General features: G+C 48.6%; 1 long non-coding RNA gene across 9 annotated transcripts; it reads right to left on the bottom strand.

Moving 5' to 3' along the window:
• Positions 1-82: 82 nt before the first annotated feature.
• On the bottom strand, positions 83-21,552 carry LOC125183948 (uncharacterized). Of its 9 annotated transcripts, XR_010833968.1 has the most exons (10): positions 19,824-21,552; positions 19,066-19,124; positions 18,117-18,207; positions 16,800-16,906; positions 13,305-13,382; positions 10,332-10,488; positions 9,357-9,526; positions 8,187-8,332; positions 4,646-4,868; positions 83-1,235 (listed from the first exon to the last, which is right to left on the bottom strand). It is a non-coding gene; the product is annotated as an uncharacterized lncRNA (long non-coding RNA). The 9 variants fall into 9 exon arrangements; XR_010833972.1 differs by lacking the exons at positions 19,066-19,124; positions 19,824-21,552 and adding an exon at positions 8,563-8,827 and having other exon boundaries at positions 18,117-18,870; XR_010833970.1 differs by lacking the exons at positions 19,066-19,124; positions 19,824-21,552 and adding an exon at positions 5,299-5,374 and having other exon boundaries at positions 18,117-18,870.
• Between the last annotated feature and the right edge of the window lie 2,546 nt (positions 21,553-24,098).

Below are 24,098 nucleotides of genomic sequence, written 5' to 3'. Positions count from 1 at the left end.
GCTGCAGCCACCTTCTGAGGAAAAAACCTAGAAGTGATCAGGAGAGTCTTTTTTTCATGAGCAAATGGGTGATACAAAGTGCTTGGATCATTGCAAGAAGGCCAAAACTGTTTATTCCGTATGTAGATGAGACTGAATCATGTTTCTAGCAATAACAGTGGATATTATCTTGCTATCACAGATATTTGGTTCTGTTCCTTGAAAGTTGGAAGCAATTCACTCGCTCCCACATGAGTCAATGCCTTGGTTCTTTCAGCTCTCCAAGTGAAGTTTAGAGGGCAGTCCTACAGCACCTGCCCTGATACTGGAACCTCTAGCACCATGAGTTTTTTTTTTTTTTTTTAAAAAATCTACAAATCATTGTCCAAGTCTCTCAAGTGGAAGTACTTTCTTCATTAAGGAACTACAGATAATAAAAGGAAACAGGATTTTTTCTTCAAATATTCAAAACACATTGGTTTTCATTTTGGTGTAGTCAGTATTTCTCAAAAACCTGGAGCAGAACAAGAGGTTTTGTTCAACTCAAGACTGTCTTTTGAGGGAGATACTATTTGTTTTATTTTTAATGATTTAATTAAAGCTAAAGGAAATTTCTAGGAAAAAAAAAGTGTTTCATGTTGTGTATGAGAGGGACAGAAAATACACTGTGAGGTTCTTTCAGTGCAACAGTTCAGCCACATTGAGGTAAGGTCACTAAGCATTTCAGCAACACTTACACTGCATTTGTTTATTTGCTACAAGTGTTTTAGCTGGGGGATTTTTGCGATCTCCAGTCCTGGAGAAATACTGCTGGAGCTGTCTCTTTTTGTTGTGCAATCCTCAGTTAAGAGCAGCTGCTTAGAGTAGAGATGGTAACCTCACTACTACCACAAAAATAATTCCCACATACGACCTGCTTGGAAGAAAGAGGCATCCAATGCAACTACCTAAAAAGCCCTTTTGAAGTTTAAATTTCCCAGTCCTTTACATCCAAGAATCAAAAGCAGAGGAGGGTGGGAGACAAGGCTGCATCTCCCCAGACAGGGACCGCGTTTCCCCTCCACCACTCTCCACTTGTCCCACTCTGAAGAAAAGGGTTGTGCTGGGTGGTAGAGATGTTTCCCTGCTTGTTCTACACAGGCTCTTCTCTGTCCCAGGGAGCAGCACAGCAGACAGTGGTTTTCAGCTGTAAGAGAATCTCTGGCCCTGCATTTTTCATCCTTCCTCTGCTTAAGGCGAAGGCTTGGCAAGACATGCTGGAAAAACACAAAGGATATCATAATCTCGGGGTTAATGGCTATGCTGCTGAAAACTTTGTAGAGCCTTTGACTTATCTCATTAGTGAGCCCGAGAGCTGCTCTGGCATTAGATGTCACCTATGCATTTGAAACAATCCCCAACATCAATAAATCTCAGCAAGCATCCCCTTGCTACAAACCAAGCGCCTGCAAGGGTGCTAATCCCCGGCCAACATTCACTTGACTGAATTATTTTTAAAAGATGATGCAGCTAATACTCCTTATTCCAGAGAATCCTGCATTGTTTTCCTTGCAAATTGCTCCTCTAAAAGGATAAAAGCTACAGCCTCTCGCTTCCCTTCCCAAAGGAGCCCTTCTCTGCTGGAGCAGCGGCCCACGAAGGAAGCGAGGCACATCGGGTGAGCCCCGGCCCGGTCCTCAGCTGTGGTGAGCCTGGTGCCATCGGTAGGTGTGACACTTTGGTGGCCGTGCCTGCATCTAATTACGACCGTCTCCTCGCACTGTGCCTGGCGCTGGCGGCTGCAGCCCTCGGTGCGGATTAGGACGTCCCTCTGGCAGTGAGCGTGGCGGTGCCAGGGAGCAGGAGCGAGGCCACGCAGGAGTCAGCGGCATTGAAGGGCTCTGTGCTGGCAGAACAATGGGTTTGCTCCAGGCGCAGCTACTGACTTTTAACAGCTCTGTGCCAGTAACCCCATACGGGATTGCATCATGGAAAATCCTAGTGGAAAGCCAGGAACAAAGGAAAGATGTCAGACTGCTTTTAAAAAAGACCGTGTTCTCCAGGCAGAGGAAGCCCTTTGGTGGCCGGGGTGGGAAGGCGCAGCCAGAGGAACCTGGGCTCCCCGAAAGACTCGAGGCGAATCTGGAGACATTCTCCAGATGGGGGAGCAGAGAAAAGGGCAATGCTCAGGAGGCTTCGCCTCACTCTGCAGCGCTTGTGCATTGTCTAGGGATGAAGAGCGTGTGTCTGTGTGGAAAAAATTCCAGCGCTGCGTCTTTTTATTGAATTGTCCCGTGGTCCCTGAAGAGTCCAGAGTGCCCATCAGGACAGACGATGCGACAATGCCCATAAGCTACCGAGCTCTCATCTCTGGTCCAACACCCCCAGAAAGGGAGCCAGGCGAGGAACGCGTCCCTGGGAGCCAGGGCTGGGGACACTGGCTGGACTCCGGCCAGGCTCGGCTAGCTGGAAAGCACCCAGGGCTGGTTTTGTAATGGTGTGTGACACCATCCCCAGAGAAAGCCCAGGCAGAGCTGGGGAAAGAGGGTTTGGGCAGGAGAGGCTCTGCTCTTCTGTATGGAAACACAGAGAGAGGTGCAAACAGAATCCCCAGTTTCTGCCGGGCTCAAAGCTGTAAGTGATAATGCATGATGAGCCTGATGGAAATTTTTTTTTTTTTTAGGTATAGAAAAGCAACGCTATTAATGCAAGTTTGGAAGAGAAGAGCCAGCTACCCTACACTGCCCAGCCATGGGCTGGTTGCTGTATGCAGCAGGAAAAATGACATGGTGTCTAACTCAAAGAAAAACCTGCTTCTGACCTGCTTTTTTAATTCTAATCTGGTCTGTCTTTAAGGGAGGGCACACGGAAGGACCACGTGGAGCAGGTGTTTGAGAGTTCCTGGTTCCTCCTTTGCTACACCTTCCCAGCTCTGCCACCCAAACACCCCGTGTCTCCTCTGCTCTGTGAGGACAACCTACAAGCCAGCACAATGTGTTTAGATCTCATGGCAGAAGGAAAGCACCTAGGTACCACGCAGAGAAAGGAAGCAGCGGAGGTTGCAAAAGCAAGCCTAGAAAACCAGCCCATTTGCATTCTCATTAGCTATACGGAAAACAGTGAGGAAGATTTTTTGGCAATGAAGCTTGCCATTGACTTGCTCACTTGGCTGAAAGGCCGATGCCAAGGAGCAGCAAAGCGAAGCAAGAGAGCTGGCCTGGAACCAGGGGATTTTGCAGAGCTCTCATTTTGTATTCATTGCCCTTAGTCCAGGGGTCTTAAGTGTCGTCAGTTTTAGGACACAAGTGAGAAACTGGACCGCAAAAGCAGCTCTTCCCTATTTGCATACAGGCATCTCTGCCATTCCCTTCCACTTCAGCCTTGGCCAAGAGGCCTGGAATTTGGCTAGGAAAGTCTTCCAAAACTCCAGTGCTCCTGCGTTTGGGAGGACATGGCCCCGGCTGCCAGGGGCAGGAGTGGAGGTTGGCCCTGCTCCGGCAGCACGGCTGCGCCTGCAGCACCTGGCCAGCGCTCACCGCTGTGCTCCGGCTCCAGGAGAGCACCAGCAAGGTGTTCTCTTCTGATCAGCCAGCTCCTCCAGGATGCGGCAGTCACCGAAATCCTGTCTGGGTGATAAACAACTCAAAGTGTTGTTACTTACCTGAGAGCCCCCAAACGTATCGGACATCTCAATTGCCCTGTCCTCATCATCTCCAAAGACAACGCCTCCAGCAGAAGGAGCACACCCAGCCCAAACCACACGGTGCTCAGGCATGCACCTGCCCCACCACAAGCACCACGGAGCAAAGGCAGCCTGCAGTGTGAGCACCACTGCTCTTACAGTACTGTGTGTGGCATTATGTGCGATATTGCCTATTAAGATTTGCTACTGTGGGTTGCAAGCAACAAAAATAGACATATGTTTTAAAACACCCTAAGAAAGCTTGACAAGAAATTGGAAAATCTGATGTCAGCTGGGCAGAGAGACCCTGTTCCCAGCAGCTTCACTGAAGGCTCGGAGGTGGCTACCTGTCTTGGAAGCTGTTTCCCCTAACTGCTGAAACAAATAGCTGAAATTTGCTCTGGCTTCATTCACACGCTTTTTATGTTTACTTTACCAATAATATTCTAACAAAGGCATTTACTGTCAGGAACATTTACAGAAATGGCAAATAATAGAGACCTCATAAACACAGCAATTCAGACCAGAATCTGGATCTGAAAGTCACGTACTACTATTTAAGAGAAGAAACAATGCCGTGTGAACATTCACCCAAGCCAAAGTCACCAGCACAGCTGAAATTTCAACCATTCAGTAGCAACAGGTTCATTATCAAGATATATTACCTGAATTATTTCTAGATGTTATTCAGAGAATTATTTCAAATAATTAATATATGTAAGAAAATAACTGACTCTGAACAGGAGAATTAAACTTGTCACATTAGAGCTGAATAAATGCCCTGCAGCTATTCACTGCCCTGCTTTTGGATATACTAATTGCCCCAGATCCAATCTTTAACCCTGCTGGGGCTGAAGGAAACGTTCTCCTGGGGCTCCATGTGCCGTGGCCTCGGACACGATCCCGGGGACGCCGACCTGCTCTCTGTAGGGGGACTGTGGCCTTATCTCATGGACTCTCCATTGTATTTGGAGGAGGAGGCTCGCGGTTTCGCCTTTCACTTACCCTGGGGTAATTCCTGTGGTCTTCAGCAGAGCCGAAGGAGGAAAGAGAACCACACCGGGTTTGGTCTTGTCCCGGGTCATTGTTCCTCTATCACGGGGAGGTGCAGGCAGCACGGCGAGGGAGGTGCGGGCAGGAGCAAGCAGGATCGGGTGCTTGCAGCCGGTGGGACAACCAGGAGCCACTCTGCTGGGCTTGGTGCTGCTCCTGCCGGGCAAAAGGGAGCCTAGGCAATGTGCCCAAGCATAGGAGATGTGTGAGGGAGCAAATCACGAAGTTGAAATCCCTGCTTGTACTCCCTCACAGAGCAACGCAACGTCCCTGCAGGGAGCCAGGACCCCAGAGAGTACTGCCAGCGTATCCTGGGCTGTCACAGGCTGGGACCCTCCTTCCCCCTGCCCTACAGGAAAGGGCAGGTGCAAGGCTTCAGGTTGGGGCAAGAACCCCAGATCCAGGCATTTTGATAACACCTTCACCAACTGTTTTTGTTCGTTTTGGTTTTGTTTTAAATGCCCATGGTACCTCACGGATGCCAGAAAATCATTGTATCTCTCCATGCCCACAGAGACACACAACCCCATTGACCTGCATTTGCACCAGGGGTGACTTGTATCCCGTGGGCCATGTCCTTTGGTCACACAACCCAACCCTACTACCTGTACGAGCAGCCTTGTCCCGGGGATCCCTACTGCGCACACAGCATTGCTCGAGGAGTGAGGGTGCAGGACCAGGCTTCACATGGAGAAGAGAGAGAGAAAGACATAAAAACAAATGGAATAACTAAGGAAATGTTTATACTGATGTTGGTAAACAGGTGCCTTGCTGGCTGCAGCATGGCCAGGGTGCTCACTGTTCCTTGTCCTGTTCTTATCAGGGCTTGATCCCATCTCATGCAAGCCTGGAGGCTCGGCTTGACTGAGGGCAGGACTGAGCGCTGAGCAGCCCTAGGTTTTAAGCTCCCCAAATTGACCTCTGTGGGCAAAGACTCTGCACAGTTAGGACCTGAAGATGCATTTGAGTAGGCCCTTTCGCAAAGGGTTGACCCCACACATGCAGCTCACAGCCTGGGGGTGTCCGATGCCCCAAACCCGAGCAGAGCCCCAAGAGCCAGGATATAACTTTTCTGCCACCAATTCCACCAGCAATCAACAAAAAAGTAATAGCGATAACTGGGAGGATCTGAAAGAGGTCCTTCGCTGCCCCCCCCCCAGCCTCCCCTCCCTTTTTTATTTGCCTGAGTGACAGAGGATTTAAATGCAAAGTGGATCTAATGCACACCCTGAAGTCGGCTGGCAGTATGCAAATGACCTGTCAGATTAAAATCTGAATGAAAGAGATAACAAGCTTATCTTCATAACAAAAGGCTCTTACGGGCAAACTATTTGACGCAGTGTTGATGTTTGTTTTAACCCGTGGACTTTGGGCAGTGCAGTATTTCTGGGGCTCTGCTCCCCTCCGCTTTGCTCCGCACGCGTGTGCGTGTGTGTTTGCACTGCAACAAAAGCAGCAAGTGCTATGAGAATAAGAAAATCGGGGGGGGAAGAAGCCTAGGGAAGGCTGTAACAGTTGATTTCAAAGTCTTTTTCGGGGGGTGGCTCTGCAGAGCTGGTGCCAAACAAGCCAGCAATAGGTCAGCTCACGCCTGCGACCAGCACTACAGCTGCAGTGAGAATAAGCAAACACAGCAGCAGGAGAAAGAATTAACGGGAGGGGGCTGGGGGCGAGCCGGGCGATTTATTCTTCTGGCACGTGCGGAGGGGCTGGGGCTGGATCAGCTGTATTTATTCTGTTGAAAGGGGAAAGAAAAGGAGGCAAAAGAGCAAAGCAAGTTTCATCGCACCAGAGAAAACAAAGATTTTCTATAACTCCCCCATCGCCACCCCCCTCCCTGGAAAAAAGGGGGAAAGGGAGAGAAAAAAAAAAAGCTGCAGGTGCTTGTGAGGGGTCTGTATAGAAGCCATGCAGGGAATTAGCAACTGAGGCAAGTTGTCTTTGGAAAAGGAATCGGCCCTGAATTGATTTGCATTTCTTAATTTAGGGATCATCAGCAGGCAGGAGGCACAGCGAGCATCCCTCTCGCTCCACCCGGGCTTCAAAGCGAGGAGGGACGCGTGGCTGGGAGGCCCGGGCAGCGGGGCTGGCTGCGCTCCCACTGGGACAGGCTGGTGCCACCCGCAGCCCCGGCACCGAGCCCCTGCCACCACCCTGCTTTATCCTCCTGGGACAATGAGGAGCCTGCGAGCGCTGAAGGATGTGTCCCTCACCCAGGGGAGCCGCGACCAAATCCTCCTTTTTCAGGGGCTTCCCAGAGCCCTGAGCCCCCGCAGTTCGTGCCCGCTGCTCTGCTCTCTCCCTGTGGAGAAGTGAAAGCCCACGGAGAGGGAGAAAGTCTTCTCTTAAAGCCTCTGAGTCAGTCTTCAAGTCTTCTTCAGAAGCTTTCCCACATGCTGGAAGTCACTGGGGACAGCAGTGACGTGCCCGTGCCACGAGGGCAGCAGCAGGATCCTGTCCCAGACCATGAAACCAAGGCAGTGCCACCCAGCCCGGGCAGTGCTCTCCACTCCTTGCCATGGCAGCGAGTCCCAGCTGCACCTCGCACCACCCTTTCCTAGCATTCACAGGGAAAACCTGTCCCCTTCCACTCGGTTTTGGTACTTTGGAAACTGGCTCTGCCAAACGTGCTCTAAGCCCCATGCAGCCACTCCTAATTCATCAAAACGTAGTTTCCCACATCCTCTATGGTAAGGAGCGCCTTGGTGGTGCAAGGAAGTCAAAACAAGCAAGGGATAGATGGTGTAAGGAAGGTCCTCAGCCAAGTAAAGTTAGTTGGGTAACTCCCAGCTCTCAGATCCAAACTGCCAAGGAGATTTGGTCAAGTTCTCCTGTTGCAGTATGGCAGTTCTGGAGGTAGAGGAGAGGCTCTCCAAAGCCCCTGCACTTTGCAGCTTTACCTCCTGTGTGGCTTTTCTTTATAGGAACATGGGCTCTTCAGACCCAAAAGATTAGAGGGCTAAGGTTAGAGGGCACAAACCCGTGCAGCATGCTCTGTCTGCTAGGCAAGGCTCCAAGGAAGCACAGACCCCTGACGTGTCGTTGGCAATGCAGAAGTCCTCGGAGCAGAAGGGCTCTGGGACATGTCCTGCCTCAGACTGTCAGCTGTGCCTGAGAGCAAGCAATGAACTCAACAAACTACCTGGAAACCAAAGGACTAGATGGGATTTCAGGGTTGCAGCCTCCAGAAGGACTGAGGAGGGCTGGATAAGGAGTGATTTATTTGGGATACTGGCAGGAGTGCATTCCAAGCGCTGGCATGCTCTGCAACAGGAGCCGCGGTGCCGTTGCTGCTTGGCTGGGGAAAAACGCGCTAATGCCAACGTAATTGTTCAAGGCCTATTTCAGTTTATGTTTGGCAAATACTAAGCACCATAAATGGCCAGCTGGGGCTGGGGAATGGTGCATAAGGGCGATCTTTGCACAGGACACCTTCCCACACGTGCTCTGAAACTGCTCCCCTACTGCTCAGCCCTACGCTACAGAAACATACCCGCTCCAAAGCGCTCAGTGGGAGACAGGCTGGATGGGAAATCCCAAATGTAGGGGTCTCGGATAAGATAGCAGAGCATGAAGTCACAGTCTAAGGAGAGCCCTCCAAGGGCAGGTCACGGTGCTCCATGAGATGTCCTTTCAGTTCTGGAAGGGAAACACAAAAAGAAACTTTAGACAGATGTCAAAACAGTGAAGGGGGGGGGGGTACCATAGAGCTTAGTCATTAGGGTCTTCCCAATCCTCCTCAGCAGTTCTCGCTGAGCATGAGAGGGGACTCCAGCTGATAAAACTGCACTCAAGCTGGTCTCTTGTGTCTGCATCTGTGAGGCACAAACCTGAGCCTTCAGACAGACAGCCGTAAAAAAGAGAAATACCTCTGCCAGCCTGCTGGTCCCTTTGGCAGTGCTGTTATTGTGCCCCAGTGCTCCAGGACTGCTTTGGGTCTGGGGAGAACATCGGTCTGGGTCCTGCTCCCAGGTTGGTGTGACCCGTAGGACTTGTCACGGAGCACAGATACCTGCGGCAGGATCTGCAGCCTCCGGGACCAGCAGGCGTGTTCATTCTGGTCATGGAGCACACGAGTAGGCTGAGCAGCCCAGGAGAAGTAGTTGATGCAACAGCTCTCACCGCCTGTTACGGCTAAGGAGCAACCATGAGCAAATTGTGGTTCTTTCAAATAAATTTAAGGCAATTTCCTACCCTCATTCATTCTGTGGCTACTGCTTCTCTGGGACTGGGGGCAATGCAGGCACAGGACTTGGCTCCTCAGCTGGATTAGCAGCTCTCTCCGTTTTGGGGTAAGGGGGGATGTTTACCCACATCAAGGCTACTTGGTACCAACAGCAAATGCCAGTGAAATGCATTGGCACAAACAGACATGGGAACCAGACAAGGGCAAGAATGCAGCCAGAGGGGCTGGTGTAAAAATCAAGTTTCCAATCCTAGAGCATTTTGCTGCAGCATTTTCCCTTCCAGAAACAGCTCTGCTGGGACCTCTCCCCCATACCTGGGTTTTAAGAGCTAGCCCAACAGCACAAGCTTCCCATGCTGTCAGCTCATGTTGTTACCATGAAGCTTAAAATATATATATGTATTTTCCCCCATATAGCTTCAGATTTAGCTCCCAAAGACAACTGATGAGGGAGGTGAGGGGTGCTCACAAACTGACCTGGGTGCCCAGCTTCGGGAGGCTGGGCTCCAAATGCTCCTTCCAGAGAAATGCTGAAATTTGGAAGAGGAGCTTCACCACTCAAGCACCTGAAACAGGTACCACAAAGGTGTGCAGCACAAATAGTCCCACGTTCCTCAGCTGAAAAAGTGAACAGCTCTGGGGAAAGCCTGAAAATGTAAAAGTATCCTAACGGTTTCAGACACAGCCGGCAAAAAACTCCAACAATTCAATCAACCCTTCAAAAAAGCCTCCTCGTTTTCAAGCCAAGGTCATTGTTTTGGCTGGTGTGTTAGATCACGACCTCTAAAATCTTGGACAACACCGCAGCAAGGAAATAACACATTTTTTGTGATTCAACCCGAGGATTTGGGGAAAGCATAGCCCACTCCACTCTGAACAGGAATCGGGGGATGTTCACTGCCAAGAATGAACCTGGAACGAAGAAATGAGTAGGAATGTACAGAAAATGTAGGTCCTGGTTGCAGAAAACTATTTTTGTCGTGGTATTTCAATCTATGTGGATAACAAGTGTTTAATCAGAGTGTTTGAAGTCATAGGTCTACTGGGACATGGCTCTGCTAAACAGGGAGCTCCCCGGGCAGCCCAGTTTTGCGGTGCTTAGGGCCCATCCTCACCATCTGGGGGTTCCTCCAGCCCCAAATCCTACCCAGAGGGTCCACCCCCTTCCTGCTGAAGCTCTGTTTGAGGCAATATTTAAACCTAAAGCAGAAACTTCTTGTGAAAGGGCAATCCCAATTCCCCTAAAATCACCACCAAAACTGTCCGGCTTAATTAGGGCCAGTACTTCATGCCATCATGCCTGTTTTTAAAGTGCCTTGCCCAACTTTGGCGCTATATAAACAGCAACAAGCCACAAACACAGCATTCCTGCCCCGCTCCTTTACATCATCTGTTTTAGTGGTTTGGGTTTAAGAAACAGCAGAACACAATCTGTGTGCTGATCGAGCCTACCGGGCACATAAGACAGAACCCTCCTTGTGCTGGGTATTCAGCTCTTGGTCTTTCCTCAGCAGTGAATCCAACCAGCGGGATCCTCAGCTGGCATCACTCAGAGCTCGTCTGAGCGCAGCGACACGCGGCTTTTTTGCAGCACAGCTCCTGGCCCGGCCTGCACAAGGAGGAGAGGATGTTTGTTCCAGAAAGGTAAGATAGGATCTGGAGAGCTACACCACCAACGCAAGGGTGGGAGGGCGAAGCCAGACTGTTGAGAGAAGACAGACAGTGCATGACAAGCCGGAATTAATATATATATATTTTTAAAAGGAAGAGACTCCACTGACGGGAAATATCTGGACACTGGTGTGCAGTCTGAGACCAGGGTTCCCTTTCTTGGAGTCCACGTGAAGAGCCCTTGAAGTCCTTTGGCTGTGCTCATCCAAAGGGAGCACTAAGCTGAGCTGCTTCCAAACAGATTTTCTGCAAAATGAGCAGCCGGAGTCTCCTCGCCCTGTGCCACCAGAGACCAAGCTACCAAACCTTAACTCATGAGGCAGACACGGTCCCCTTCCAGCCCGTAGCTCCCTGGCCAGAAGTGCTGCTGATGTGTGGGCAAACTCCACCAGCTGAAGATCCTCTGGGTGCCCTCCCCAGCTCCCACACTGCTTTTTGCCAGCTCTCTTCACCCATCAACCTCCAGGACCTCTCCATGCCTCAGTTTCTCCAGCTATAAAGCTGTCAATAAAAAAACTCCCAATTCCCCAGGCTTTTTCTTCAAATTATTATGATTCCTTCCCTTTTACAATGGCAATGAGCGGACACGGCCAAGATTAAAATCACACAGTAAAAATATACAAGAAAAGGCAGTCCTGCTCCAGACAGCACTGAATAGAGACTGTAATCAGTTTGAACTGGGTCTGCTCATGTTTTTTTGCCAAAGCATCAGCACTTTGTAAATAATACTGCAATTCCCTGCTTCACAGGGTTGTTTTAAACCCTTGGTCATTTCAGATCGGGTGTAGAATAGCAGTATGAATATCAGCCTTTCCCACGCGAAGCAGCTTTATACTGCTAAATTGAGGCACATGGGAACAGACTCAAGTATTTTACCTGTAGCTTCCAACCCATTGTGCCACATACAGACAACGCATAATTTCAACCCCCTTGGCTACAGAAGGATGGTGGACGGAAGAGGAGGTTGGTGGCAATGTAGAAATAGCTAATATACAAAGCCAGAGATAAAAAGCTTTATGAAATAAAAAAAAAAAAAAACAATACAGAAAATCCCCTTGCATTCCCAAATCATCAGGAATTGACTGACTTACACTCTTGGCCATTTAAGTATGAAATAAATAAAGAAGATGTTGTTCATTTTGTGTGTGTGCCTAATCCCACGTTCTCAATACAAATGCATTTAACCTTGTCCCTTTAAAAGAGCTCTGGACAATCAGAATCATCTCTACAGAAGACTGCGCCTGCTTTTAAATTAGCTTTTTAAAAAGCAGCCATTCTCTCTTTCCTCTTTTCCAATTCCCATTCACACTCAGCGCAGATAAACACTGCCAGGCCAGAACTAGGAGCCCTCTGAAAGTTTAAATGGAAACCATGCTTCCAAGGACTGCTGCTTTTCCCCCACAGCAAGTGGGCATTTACTGCCTGCTCAACACCATCCGAGGCTCAGAGATTTTGTCCAAGTGTGTCAGAAGCACCTCACGTAACAAAACCAAGGTTTGGACAGAACAGCTCGCAAAACCTCCTCATCAGTCTCTGTGGGACCACTCACAACTCACCTGGGAGATGATTTTATACCTCTGCAATGCTATGGAGTGCACCTCATGACCTCAGAAATGTTTCTACCAGGTGAAGGTCAAATCTATCCAACCTCCTTTTTGCCTGTCCTGACTTCACTTCCAAGTGTCCAGCCCAGCTCGCAGCCACACAGGGAGTTGTTCCTGGCAGCGACCTCTGTGTCAGGCATGAACTGGGGAACTGGAGCAGGATTTGACCCATAACATTGGTTACTAACCTCCTTATTAATCACCTGTCAGCAGACACGGAAGCATGTTGTGAGCTGCAGTGAAGTACAGCGATGGCAGAGGTTACACAGCCTCTCTCCACATTACGGCTGGGAACAGGAGCACACGGGCCTATGTAACTCCTGCTGGGGAGATGTGGGCTTCTGGCAGGACACGCAGCTGCAGCCAGGTCTGGCCACTGCACACAACCTGCTGCTGTCACCCTCCCGAGGGTACAAGGGGCATCCTCCCATCACAGTGGCGTGGGACAGACATCCATGGTGATGCTTGAAAGTGATACAGAAAAAGGACTGTGTTTGTGGCCAGAGATGGCACACAGAGGGATCACAACAGAAAAATAATTAGAGAAAAAGGTTTTATCCTGGAAAGACAGGGATTTAACCACCCTCATGAATAGAACAGTGCACTCCAATGATGACATTGCTGTTTGGTTTGTGAGCTGAGGCAGTGCAGCCCCACAGAGAGAGCCCCTGGCTCTAGCAGGGGGCTTTGCGTTCCGCGTGCACGGCTCAGCCCAGGCAGGGACTACTACTCAGTGCCACCCTCGCTGGCAAGACTCCGGTAAGGATGGATCTGCCCCCGGTGGCAATGAGCAAGGAGCCAGCAGCCAGGACACCCACGGCCTGATCTGCTGCTGGGGTTGGTCTCTGAGTCTGCCCACGGCAGTGGGTTTGAGCCAGAGCCCCAGACCCACCCAGAGGGAAGAGGGGTTCAAGTTTGTAACCCCACTTGGGGAAGTCTGGCTGCTTCTCCACGCTTCCCTGTCCGCCAGCCTGGGGACCAACGGTGCCCAAGGGCATGCTGCAAACACTAGCACCTATGCTGTGCTCTGAGAGTTTGGGACGGGGAATGCTACAGGAGTGGTACAGCCACAGCGAGACGGGGTCACGCTGCCCACCCCAACCCCTTCCAGTCCTCCACAGGTTTGGAAAACAAGCGTTATGCATGTGACCTGTTCTGTCCTCACGTACAGCAGCAAGGCAACAGCTCCGGGGTGAGGCATTCGCTCCTGTTAGACCAGCTGGAAGCACTGGAGTGGAAAAAACAGACACGTTATTAATACCCAAGCACTTCTTCAAAGCGCGTAAGAATATTCCATGCTGTGGTCTGCAACTGAATTTCCTGAATGCCATCCCAAACAGTTTTTCTACAATCTTAATTCAACGTTCCTAGTAGGCTGGTTTACATGCCTCAGGCAGAGAGCCCCTCAGGTCGGCCACCAGAGCAGCGCAGGACGAGCCCTCGGTGCCCGCACATCGCGCTCGTGGGAGTGGGGCAAAAACTTCTTATGTGACAAAAATGGCTTCTCAAACCAAAACGATTTTCAAACCCAAACTTTTCAGTTATACATTGCTGCCTTTTCAACCAGAAATGAAACTTAGAGTGATTTTTCAGGACAAATTATGGTTTCAAATCAATAATTGTTCTTCAGTGCTAAAAAAAATTGTCTGGCTTTGCCTTCTTCTGAAGCACTGGAAAAATAAACATCCCTGAAAACTTTTAGGGCAAAATGAGTATCTTCCCCTTGCCATGTTTTCCAGTAAAATACATTTTTAAGAAGGGGAAAAAAGCATCAGCATACTTCAGCGATGCACATTTCCAGTAACGCTTTTCTTTGTAGTTCACCGTGGTAGCCTCGAACTGCAACACAGACGAGCCCAGAATGAAGAGCACTGACATAAGAGGTGCAAGTTGGAAAAGACAGGCTGGATCGTGTATCAGTAAAATTGGTCTAAGTTTTCAGATTGAAACATATATTATAAGGTATGACAGGGAGAAAAAAAAATGCGCCCTATATTTGAGAAAGAGCAGACAATCTCACAAGCAGAAATCCGGCCGTGCGCAAAGCACGGGGCAAGGGCTCCACATGCGACACAACCTTGTGCAGCTCCAGGCAGGATTTGCAGAAACCCACGTTGTGGAGAATGTTATTTTTAAGGATTGCAGGGTAAAACACGGGTGACCTGTTGGGTACGATGAGCGGGGGGCGTTGGGAGACCTGGGTTTCGTGGCTGGCGGCACTGCAGGCTCCGGGTGAGCCCAGCCAAGCGTGCTCGCTATCTCCGAATCTCACTTTCTGCAGCAGTAAAACAGGGCTGTTTCTCAAGAGCATTAAGAGGCTAAATTCATAAATATTTGAAATTTGCTTTGAGATCTCCGAGGGACAGGAATTCAGCCTGCCAAACAACTGCAGCGTGCCGCACCTTCGAGGCATGGTGAATGTTAGCCAATTAACTGCAGATTATTATGTTTAGAGGAATTAAAATAAACTCCTGGATTCCTAGTCGGTGTAGCTGGGAGGGGTGCAGCGTGCAAATAGCATTCCTGGGTGCATCAGCAAGGGGGGCTCCCAGCACAGGGAAGGCACTGGCAGCACTCAACAGCTGCTCATCGCCTTCCTGCACCCGCAGAGGCTGCTGGCGAGGGCTGGGGGGCATTTGCCTTGGAGCTGACCCTCTTTAGATGCTCCCATTCCTCTTTACCCCCAGCATTTCCCTCCAACGGTTTGCATTTGGAGGTGGGAGGGGAGCACAGCAAGCAACACAACTGGTTAAAAACGACACTGCCCGCAAATATTGGCTTTCCAGCCTGCCACCGAGCAGCTCGGTGCCCAGGCGTAATCGGAGCAGTGGTCAGTTTGCGAAGGACTGGATATATCTGCGACTCCGGGAGCGGGAATCAGAGCCATGCAGATAAGGCTGTCATCAGAGATAACAGCAGTCAACAACCCTCGGCGTCATTATCTCCGCAGAGGGAAAAAGCAGGCAGCTCCCCTTAATATACAAAGCGCGGCAGTTATATATGTCTCCTTTACAATGATAGATGGTAAGGGATAAAGGGGAAATCTAACAGAAAGCCTTCAAAAGCCAGCCTGCTTCACATCCTCCCGCTCCCAAATTGCGAATATGTGTTCATAGCAGCAGCAAACGGCCGCGCTCCGGCTGGGCGCACGCTCTCGCAGCGAGGTAGCGTCGGCAAAACAATTTCGCTGACACGAATCTAAGTGAGGTCTTTTTTTTCTCTCCTTTGGTTAATGGGATTTCTTAAGATGGAATAATGAAGCGGTGACTGTCACAGCCGCCTAACTGGAAGGCAAACAAATTGGCTGGATCAGGCCTTTTTAATTTGAAAAAATAAATAGAATAAACGCGAATTTATTTGCAATGGTTTGATTGCTCTCGGAAACCATGACACCGCTAAGCCCCTTTTTACCTTACAAACTCCAGGAGCGGAGTGCTCAGCGCGGAGCCGCCCCGGGGTTTCGCAGGCTGCATCCTCCCCGCCGCGAGCACGGACAAAACCCAACGCTTCCCCCCCGCCACGGGCTGCTGCTCCCGGACAGGGACCCCCACGTCGGCACCAGAACGCCAGCACCGAGGCGACCCCATGTAATTGCCCTTCCCGAGCACCCAGGCCAGTCGCCAAGCCCCAGGCGAGCCGACCCCTGAAGAAACACCTTAATCAAAGCCCTGCGGGGAGCAGGGCAAGTACGCGAGGGGAGACGGAGGGAGAAGAAAAGTGGTAAAATGCTAACTAAAATGTCTGGGGCTGCTTTCTTTCTGTGCGTTTCTGAAGTGCGAAGAAGCACACAGAAGGGCATTTAATTAAATCAAAGGGTAAAGGAGGGGGTTGCCGTGCAGCTCGCTATTATGTTACAGTTCACTAAAATGAAAACTTATTTTTAAACCTCTGGTATTAATTTGAGATTATTCAGATACTTAATTAAAAGTGCAGCATGTGTTAAATATTATTTCAACAAAGATTATCATCAAAACCCTATGTAATAAGATCCTTCAATGCTTAGAGCGATATTTTATGCAAATTTTCTATGCCACCAAATGAAGGTCTCTTCAATTTTTTTTTTCCCTTCTTCATTTGCTGAAGCAAAATGTTCCAGACAGGAGAAAAAGTTTCTAGAATAACACGGGTACTGCAGATAACGCAGCGCAACAAATAGCACTCAGCGTGGTCACGTTTCTGCGCTCGGCTCCCTCGCTGATACCACTTGGCAATAAACGAGCAGATCAAACGGGCTCCATCAGGGCTGAAGGGCCGGGGTTTGTGCACGCTGAGCTCACCGGAGGTGTCAGCCAGGAGCGCATTTGCCCTGGCAAAACCCCGCTGGAGTAAGAAAGGCAGGATTTCGCCCTTTGCGGTTCGGGAATGAACCAACTGTTTATACCTGGATCGTATAAGATAACGAGGTTTTCAGGGCAAAGAATACGTTTTCCTGTGTGGGATTTCTCCCGTGGCCTTTACTCCCATGAACGGAGACAGTGAGGTTGATGGGAATGACTCCGGTAAGACCAAGGCTCAGCACTAAGTTTTCAGTGTTGCTTGCACGGCTAGATCTTTTTTAAAAATAAATAAAAATTACTTGCTCAAAGGGACAATATTTTGCCCCAAAGCAAGCAAATAAAAACCAGAACAAGCATCATATACTTACATGGACTTCCCTCTTCTGCAGTCCTGCCACCAGCAAACTTCTTTTATTGACTGGGGCCAGCGCTGTGCTCACTCGCTAACGAACACCGGACTGTGCCTGAGTGAAGGCTTCATTGTTTAAAGCAAACGTGTTAGTTATGAGGAATTGCTTGTACTGTTTTTCACGTATAAAACATTGTTACTTCACAATACAGAAGAACTTCGAAAAGAATCACGCTCGCTACTCAGCACGTATGCAATACATTGATTTTTTAAATACCAGGAAGGGCTTCCATGTATTAGAAGCTGCTGTCAAAATATAGGAACAGCAGCCACTTTCAGTTTGAGGAATAGTTCAAGCCATCATCAAAAAATAGCTCAAAAAAGCTTCCAGAGCACTGCAGATCAGAACTAATGCTCTCAGTGCATTAAGGAATATGCCTGCATCTAACCCCCCAGCGACACATGCACACAGGCTCTCTGTGGGTTCCTCACTCTGAATTCACGGCTGCCACGCAGCGCAAGAGCCCCGATGAAATAAGGCGCACGTTCTGCTGAGATGGTGAGCTCTGAAAACAACATAGCCATGGAAAACGATGAGACCACGTTATAGGAACTGTCACTCGGTCTCGGGTGGTGGTCAGAAGTAAGCCGCACCAGCAACTCGGAGAAGAACTAATACGAAGCGTAATTAAAAAATATCAAAGTCAACAAATCAGAGCAGCAGAACGCCAGCCATGGCATCAAGCTGAGAGCCAGGAGGGGATTCCTGTGTCGGATAAGGATTATTAGTGTGGCTGTCCTCGCAATGAACTGCAGAAAAGGTGCAATAAAGTGCATTTAAACAGCAAACCATGGAAGTGAGGAGCAGCACCCATTTGTAACCATCTGCTCCGTGCTCTCTGCTGCTCACCCCGCAGTGCCTGCACAGCCCCGGTGAGAGCACAGACACTGCGGGGCGAGCTGCTCACCTTCACGCTGGCCCCTAAAGCCCGGAGCCAGGCACTGACGGTACCAAAATTGGAGCAACGAGCCCACATGGGATATAAAAGGGGTGGGGTGGGGTTGTTTTGTGCATGCATTTCTGTTGTTTTTTTTTTTTTCTTTTTGAAGGATTGAATAAGCAGGCAAAGAGGAAAAAAAGTAATAATCATTAGCTTTTAATACTAGCTGCTACTATTAATATTTAATATTAGCTTTTAATAATAGCTGCATGTACTGAAAATGGGAGAATACTTAGTGCTGAAATAACCCATAGAATCAATCGTGTAATTTCAGCTATATCGTTGTTTCAAGATCTAGGCACAACATGATATATCATCTTCGTTTTCACACGTACCTACACAAATAAAAAGCCGCTTCTCCAGGAACCTACGAACACGACGCGCACCTTGACTTGGCCGTTCTTCAGCGCAACCTCGGAATCGTTTCTAGATTATTATTGCAATTATTTCTAGATCGTTATTATCGCTTCTTACTTCGGGGGAAGGCAACGAGGCTCCCCCCAACCAAAAGCCCCCCCCCGCACGACGGGACCCCCTCCGCAGCCCCGCACGGAGGCGGCCGGGGGCCCCCGGCGCCGGGCGAGCGGCAGCGGCAGGAGGTTGCTGCCCTCTATCGGCCCCCAAAGCCCAGCTCCGGCAAGTTTGGGAGAGCCAAGCCCTGCCTCTGCGCCTCGTCTCTGCTCTTCGATAATTAATGACTTCTTGGACCGCCAAATCCCCCAAGGAACGGCTGATACTTCTTCTTATGCCGCTTGCAACCCTCTGACAACACAGCCCAAAGGACAATACAAATATACAGCTTGATGAAGCTGTTAAACAAATACGAAATGCCTGTGTTTTGGCCCACCAGTCTAAACAATGTGATAATGGCAATAATAGCTCTATTCACAGCATAGCTTTCCCAGTACAGCTCTTGTAAACTTTCACTATCTGAACTGTTAAACAAAACTCGGGCTTTATCAAGGGCCCTTTGTGCTTTATCTCGCTGCTTTATGGGCTACAAAATGATCCCCAAAGCGATCGAGACAACCCAGGAAAAAAAAAAAAAAAAGCAGCACGAGATTCCCACAAAAGCAGCTGACCAGATATTGAAAAAAAAAATTAAATAAGATAGATGGGACTTGCAACGATCAAAGCAGTGAGGAAGAAAAAGATGAGAAGAAAAGACACCAGATCCAGAGGCAGAAGGACCACGAGGGCATCCCTTGCACCAGGGCCGAAGCCGCACGCTTGCTCCATCCCTTGGGGCGGCCGAGGCACGAGCGTGCCGGGACGGGCGCTCACCTTCAAGGAGCACGAGCGTTCCTCTCGATCCTGTCCTCGCTTCCACTGGCTATGAAAATCTGGAGAAACGCCACAAAATTAAGTTAAACCAGTGTGAGTTTGGAATCAGATTTCCAAATATAGGCATTTTAAAGGGTGAACAGTTGTTCCTCCTAATAACATAAAATGTTGGGGTCAGTCCTGTTTCCACTGAAGTTTATGTCAAGTCCTCATAAATACACATCTACAGATTGGTGTCTAAATAGAAAGAGAATTACATACATGTGTGTGTATATACAGACTGCATTAAAAATAATAAATATGCACGCTCTCCCTGCACAAACATGCACGTTGGGGTAAGCACTGAAGCATATAAGAAAAAAAATATATATTTTTTAAGGCATTTAAACTCGCTGATGAGATCATGACTTCCAGCCACTGTACACTATGGGGGAAAAGTACAGATTATAATTTAAAGCACCTAAAATTGGACTGACTTTTTCAGAAAAGAAGCCAGAAATCAGCTCCCAGATGTCAATGGACACTGGCTCTCAGGTAACAGCTGAGAAAAAAAATACAAACCAAGCCGTGTTTCTGGTCCTAATCAGTTCGTCCGTGTGTTTCTGGCAGGGGCCACATAACACCACAGTCTCAGAGCAGATTAATGCTTCGAGATGAACTCTGAGGCTGCTCAGTGCTGAATAGCCATCCTCTATCTGACACTATTTTTAATAAAAACAAACCAAGTTAATTCCTTCCTGAAGGTCTTTCAGCCTTACCTGCACCCATCTGTTGGTTCATAAGAGCTCCAGGAGTGAAGGCTGCTCTTAATTTCTGCGGCTGGTGTGAGGCAGAGGACAGGGCTGGCTCCAAAGCAAGCTACGCTGAGCACGGAGCACGGTGAGAGCTGAGCAGTCAGTCACTCTCGGTGCCATACTTTGCAAACTTTATTCCATCTTTTCACTCTGTTGCTTTTAGAGACAGATTAGCTCTTACAGATAGCAAGCAGGGATGTGAGGCTTGCCGAAACGACCTGGTGAAATGTATTTTAAGTCACATTAGTAAAGATCTCCGTCACAAGAAGGTCAGCACATGCAGCAGAAAGATGCTACGTGAGCAGCTACCGGCTCCTGCATTTTATCTTTATAAACAAATGCATCCCTACAGTAACTGTGTCCGTTTGCCTGTATGGAGCTCATTAACGGCTGGGTCACACTCAAAATGTGGTATTTACGGCATATGCAGGGAAATTATTTTTCAGATGCTCTCTGGTCCTACTCCTCTGCAGAGGCTCCGAGCCACCCACATAGCCTCCACCCACCGTGGTCTGGGTGCACAGTACCTATCAATCTGTGTTTTTAAACTGCCCCCATATAGAAGAGGTTTTACATTAATAACTGCTGTCGGCCTTCACCGATCTTAAAGGGATACTAGCAACATGTTTGAAATGCATTTGTCCTTTTTTTCTCTGAAACAAAGCGAGGAAGAGACACACCTCCTTTAAGAAAAAAGAAAACCAAAAACACATCCCAAACTGCAGCACAGGGGTTGTTAACTGGCTGCGCAGCTCCACACCAGCTATCTGAACCTGCTCTCCCAAACACGTCGCGTCCCACCATGCCTGTTAATTACACCAAACCCTCCCTCCATCATTTGAAACCCTGATTATCCCAAATTCTCCACCACTCCCCATTATGCTCAGATAATTGAGGTTGCACGGAGCACACACTCGCAGCCAGTTAGAAGAGCAAGCATTATCTTTCAGCTGATACAACTATCAATAGCAAGTGTACAGCATATACTACAAAGGCTTTATTGTGCATATGTAGGGAGATAGAGATGAGATACGGTTCCAGGAGGCAGTTTGTCTAGTGGTTACAGTACAGAGTTGGGTGTCATGAGACCGGAGTTTTAATTACTACCTCTGCTACCGACTCCGTTACTCAGATAAACCGCTCGCTGTCTCCGCATGCCAGCATCCCGCCCTGCGAAAAAGGGCACTGTGAGAATTACCCACCTTTGTCAAGTACTTAGATATCCTTAGATAAACAGCTTTTCATGCTTAGCTGCTGAGTGTTACTGTCCATTTAATTGCATTTTTTAAAACTCTTCAGAAAGGACTGAAAAAAAAATAGCTGAAAACATCTGAGAGCCAGAGCTTCGGTTGGTGGAAGCTGGCACGGAGTTTGGCAGAGCTGTGCTGATGTAAATCCAGTCCGACCTGGCCCTTTAAACAGAGTTTGCTGAGCATGACGTGACGAGAGCGAACAAGCTGTACTATGCGAGGTACAAAGCACCCAATGCAGACTCATAGCTATTGCTGCAAAACGTTTACGGCCTCAGCACAAACCGGTACCAGCACTCGGTACTGAACAAGAATAATACGGCTTTCACAAAAGCAATAACCTGCTTGTGCTCAGCATTCTCTGACCAGAATCATCTTGCTCTGGGTCCCCAAACTTTCCCCACACGAGCACTGGTGTTAACACGCGTCCTCCCACGGGTGAAGCCAGCCGGCGCCCGGCACGCTGCGTGCCGCTGTTGGGAAGGGTGCCAGGCTCCAAGAGCACATCTTAAAAATCACTGGGGGACCATTAACGTCTGCGCCATGTGAAAACGCACAAAGATAATAGAAAATAAAGGTCTTTGGATAATGATAAGCCTGCTGATTGCAGGTGAGTGGCTACAGGAGCTCTCCTTACAAAGCTGTAACTGCGAGAACAGTACGCCCGGACACGGTGCAGACAGGCTTGTAATCACCAGTCACTGAATGCCTTCGGAGCACCTGATGCTCTACTATCTTTCTGCTTTGTCTTACAAGCATCTGAAATTCTGTTTTAAGGCTTTTCCATGCAGTGATTCCTGTAAATCGCCCTTCTCGGCTGGAGAGCTGAGGTGAGGGGGAAAAAATCCCGCGCTCACTTAAAGCCTTTTATTTCTCTTGTAACATGGACATCTTGGAGAGCAGATTAGCCAAAGGAGAAAAAATAAAAAGCAAACGGTATTACTGGTGACCTAATCCTTCCTCTCAGAAAAAGAAAAGGGAAAGAAAGCCTCTTGTGATCTCCAAGGAGGAACTTGCCTTGTAAACTAGTCTCCTGTTTGAAACGGAAACAAGAATGTGAATCCTGATACAGAGAGGCTACCAAACGCAGGGAACAGCTTAACAGACCCGAGATTTTCCTTTCAGCACGACACAGGGTATTACACAGGACCTGTCTCGGTTAGAAAAACGTGCGGTGAAAACTTAACAGGTTATAAGATCTTATAAGATTCTTTGGCCACAGAGAAATCCAAATGCGGTTATTTTTATACAGTAGACAGGAGCGTAATCTGTGTCCAAGTTTATAAACTGTGCGCTTGTAGTTCATTAAAAGGATTCTGTTACCGGTTCCTTTCTCACAGGTTATTGTATCCAAGCCCCGCGACGTGCATTTACAGCCCTCTCAAACCTGCCCCTCTATAAAACCAGGAATGCTGCCCCTGCCCCCCTCCCCTAAGGGAATGGGGGCAATCAGCATTAGGTTAACTAAATATTTGAAGAAGGGAGCCATTTTTACTAGCAAACACTATTTGGAATAAAAGCTTGCACTTCCTAAAGTGCTTAGATAAAAGAGGACGAAGTAAGGCACATTGGCTGGCACTGTCCTCCTCTGACAGGTAAGAACCCCGAGGTTTGGGGTTAGTCCACAGCAAAATGGGGAGCCACCACCCAAACCTCCTCCTTTCAACTCCTCTCAACCCCTATGCGACCCCTCGAGCCCCCTTGGCTGTACAGGGCAGACAATCGGCCCATTGAGCCCCGGCTTCACCCAGCTAAATCGCTCCTAATGGCTAATTTACCAGATAAATTTAACCTCCCTTCCTGCATTCAGATACCCACGACCAGGCTGCAGCTCCCTCCATTTCTCATAGCTCAGAAATATTCCGAGGATTGAGCTTTTTTGCAGGCTCCTTCAACTTCTCACTCGGCACCCCTGGGACATCACTTCGGCTCCCCGGAGAGATGATCCAAGCACTGCCAGCCCTGCCACATGGCCAAAACCATCACAGCTTCCAGCAACACCCACGTCTTTACGTGCTTTTTCACCCTCGGGTGTACCAACACCAGTGAAAACCTGACCCGTGCGGAATGTAAGCAAACAGAATGTCATCATGGCTATGGCTAATTCATTTTTTAAATTCCAGATAATGTCTTTAGACCTGACTTTTTTTTTTTTTGGCATCATGCCCCAGCTCCTCTCCAAGTATCCGATGTCCACGGCTTCCTACAACATGGTGGCAGATGCCATTCTGATAGGGAAACAGAAATTCCTTCCTGACCCAGAGGATTGCGTCATGCCTCTGAAATGCGAGACCAAATCCAGTCCAGCTACCTGTCCATCTCCAGACTGCCTATCAATTAGCATTAGACACTAATTTGATTAAATCAGTATGTTGAAATTTTATTTGGTTCCACCTAAGGAGTATAATTCCCCCTGCGTGGTCTCTGTAACCCACTAATTTTCCAATGGAATGGGAAACACAGGTTGGGATTTGGAGGCTGTTTCTTCGACTTGTTAACATGTGAGCTCAAAACCGCAGTAAAAAATAAATCCATGCAACTTCGTAGAATGAGACTTGCCAGTTTAAGAGAAAACGGCTTTTTACAGAATAACCCAGATGGAAAAAAATGTATACATTTAACTCTGAAACCTGAAGTGTTCTTTGAGGGAAAACGAATACGTTTTAGCCTTAAAGGGATCACAGACTGCAATTATATAATTCTTGTCAACTGATGTTAAAGATAGGCTGGAAAGAATGTATGCTGAGGCCCTGCAATAAAACGAGCTCCTTTACTCCTTTCAAATGTTTGCAAGCCTTGGAGGTTATCCAAAGGTCGAATACAGGAAAAGTCTTGGTGAACAGAAAACACAATCATGAGCTTTTTTAATATGGGCTCTTTTTGTAATAAAATAAAATTATTGTAAGGGAAGGGAGGGCGGGCTCTGTCTCCTCAGATCTAGGGCCAGGGGGGCTGAGTTTTAATCAGAGGCTGCTGTTCTCCCCTCCCC

The sequence above is a fragment of the Anser cygnoides genome, chromosome 10 (assembly GCF_040182565.1).
Source record: "Anser cygnoides isolate HZ-2024a breed goose chromosome 10, Taihu_goose_T2T_genome, whole genome shotgun sequence".
NCBI lineage: Eukaryota > Metazoa > Chordata > Aves > Anseriformes > Anatidae > Anser > Anser cygnoides.
This window is presented reverse-complemented; position numbering and strand designations above follow the sequence as displayed.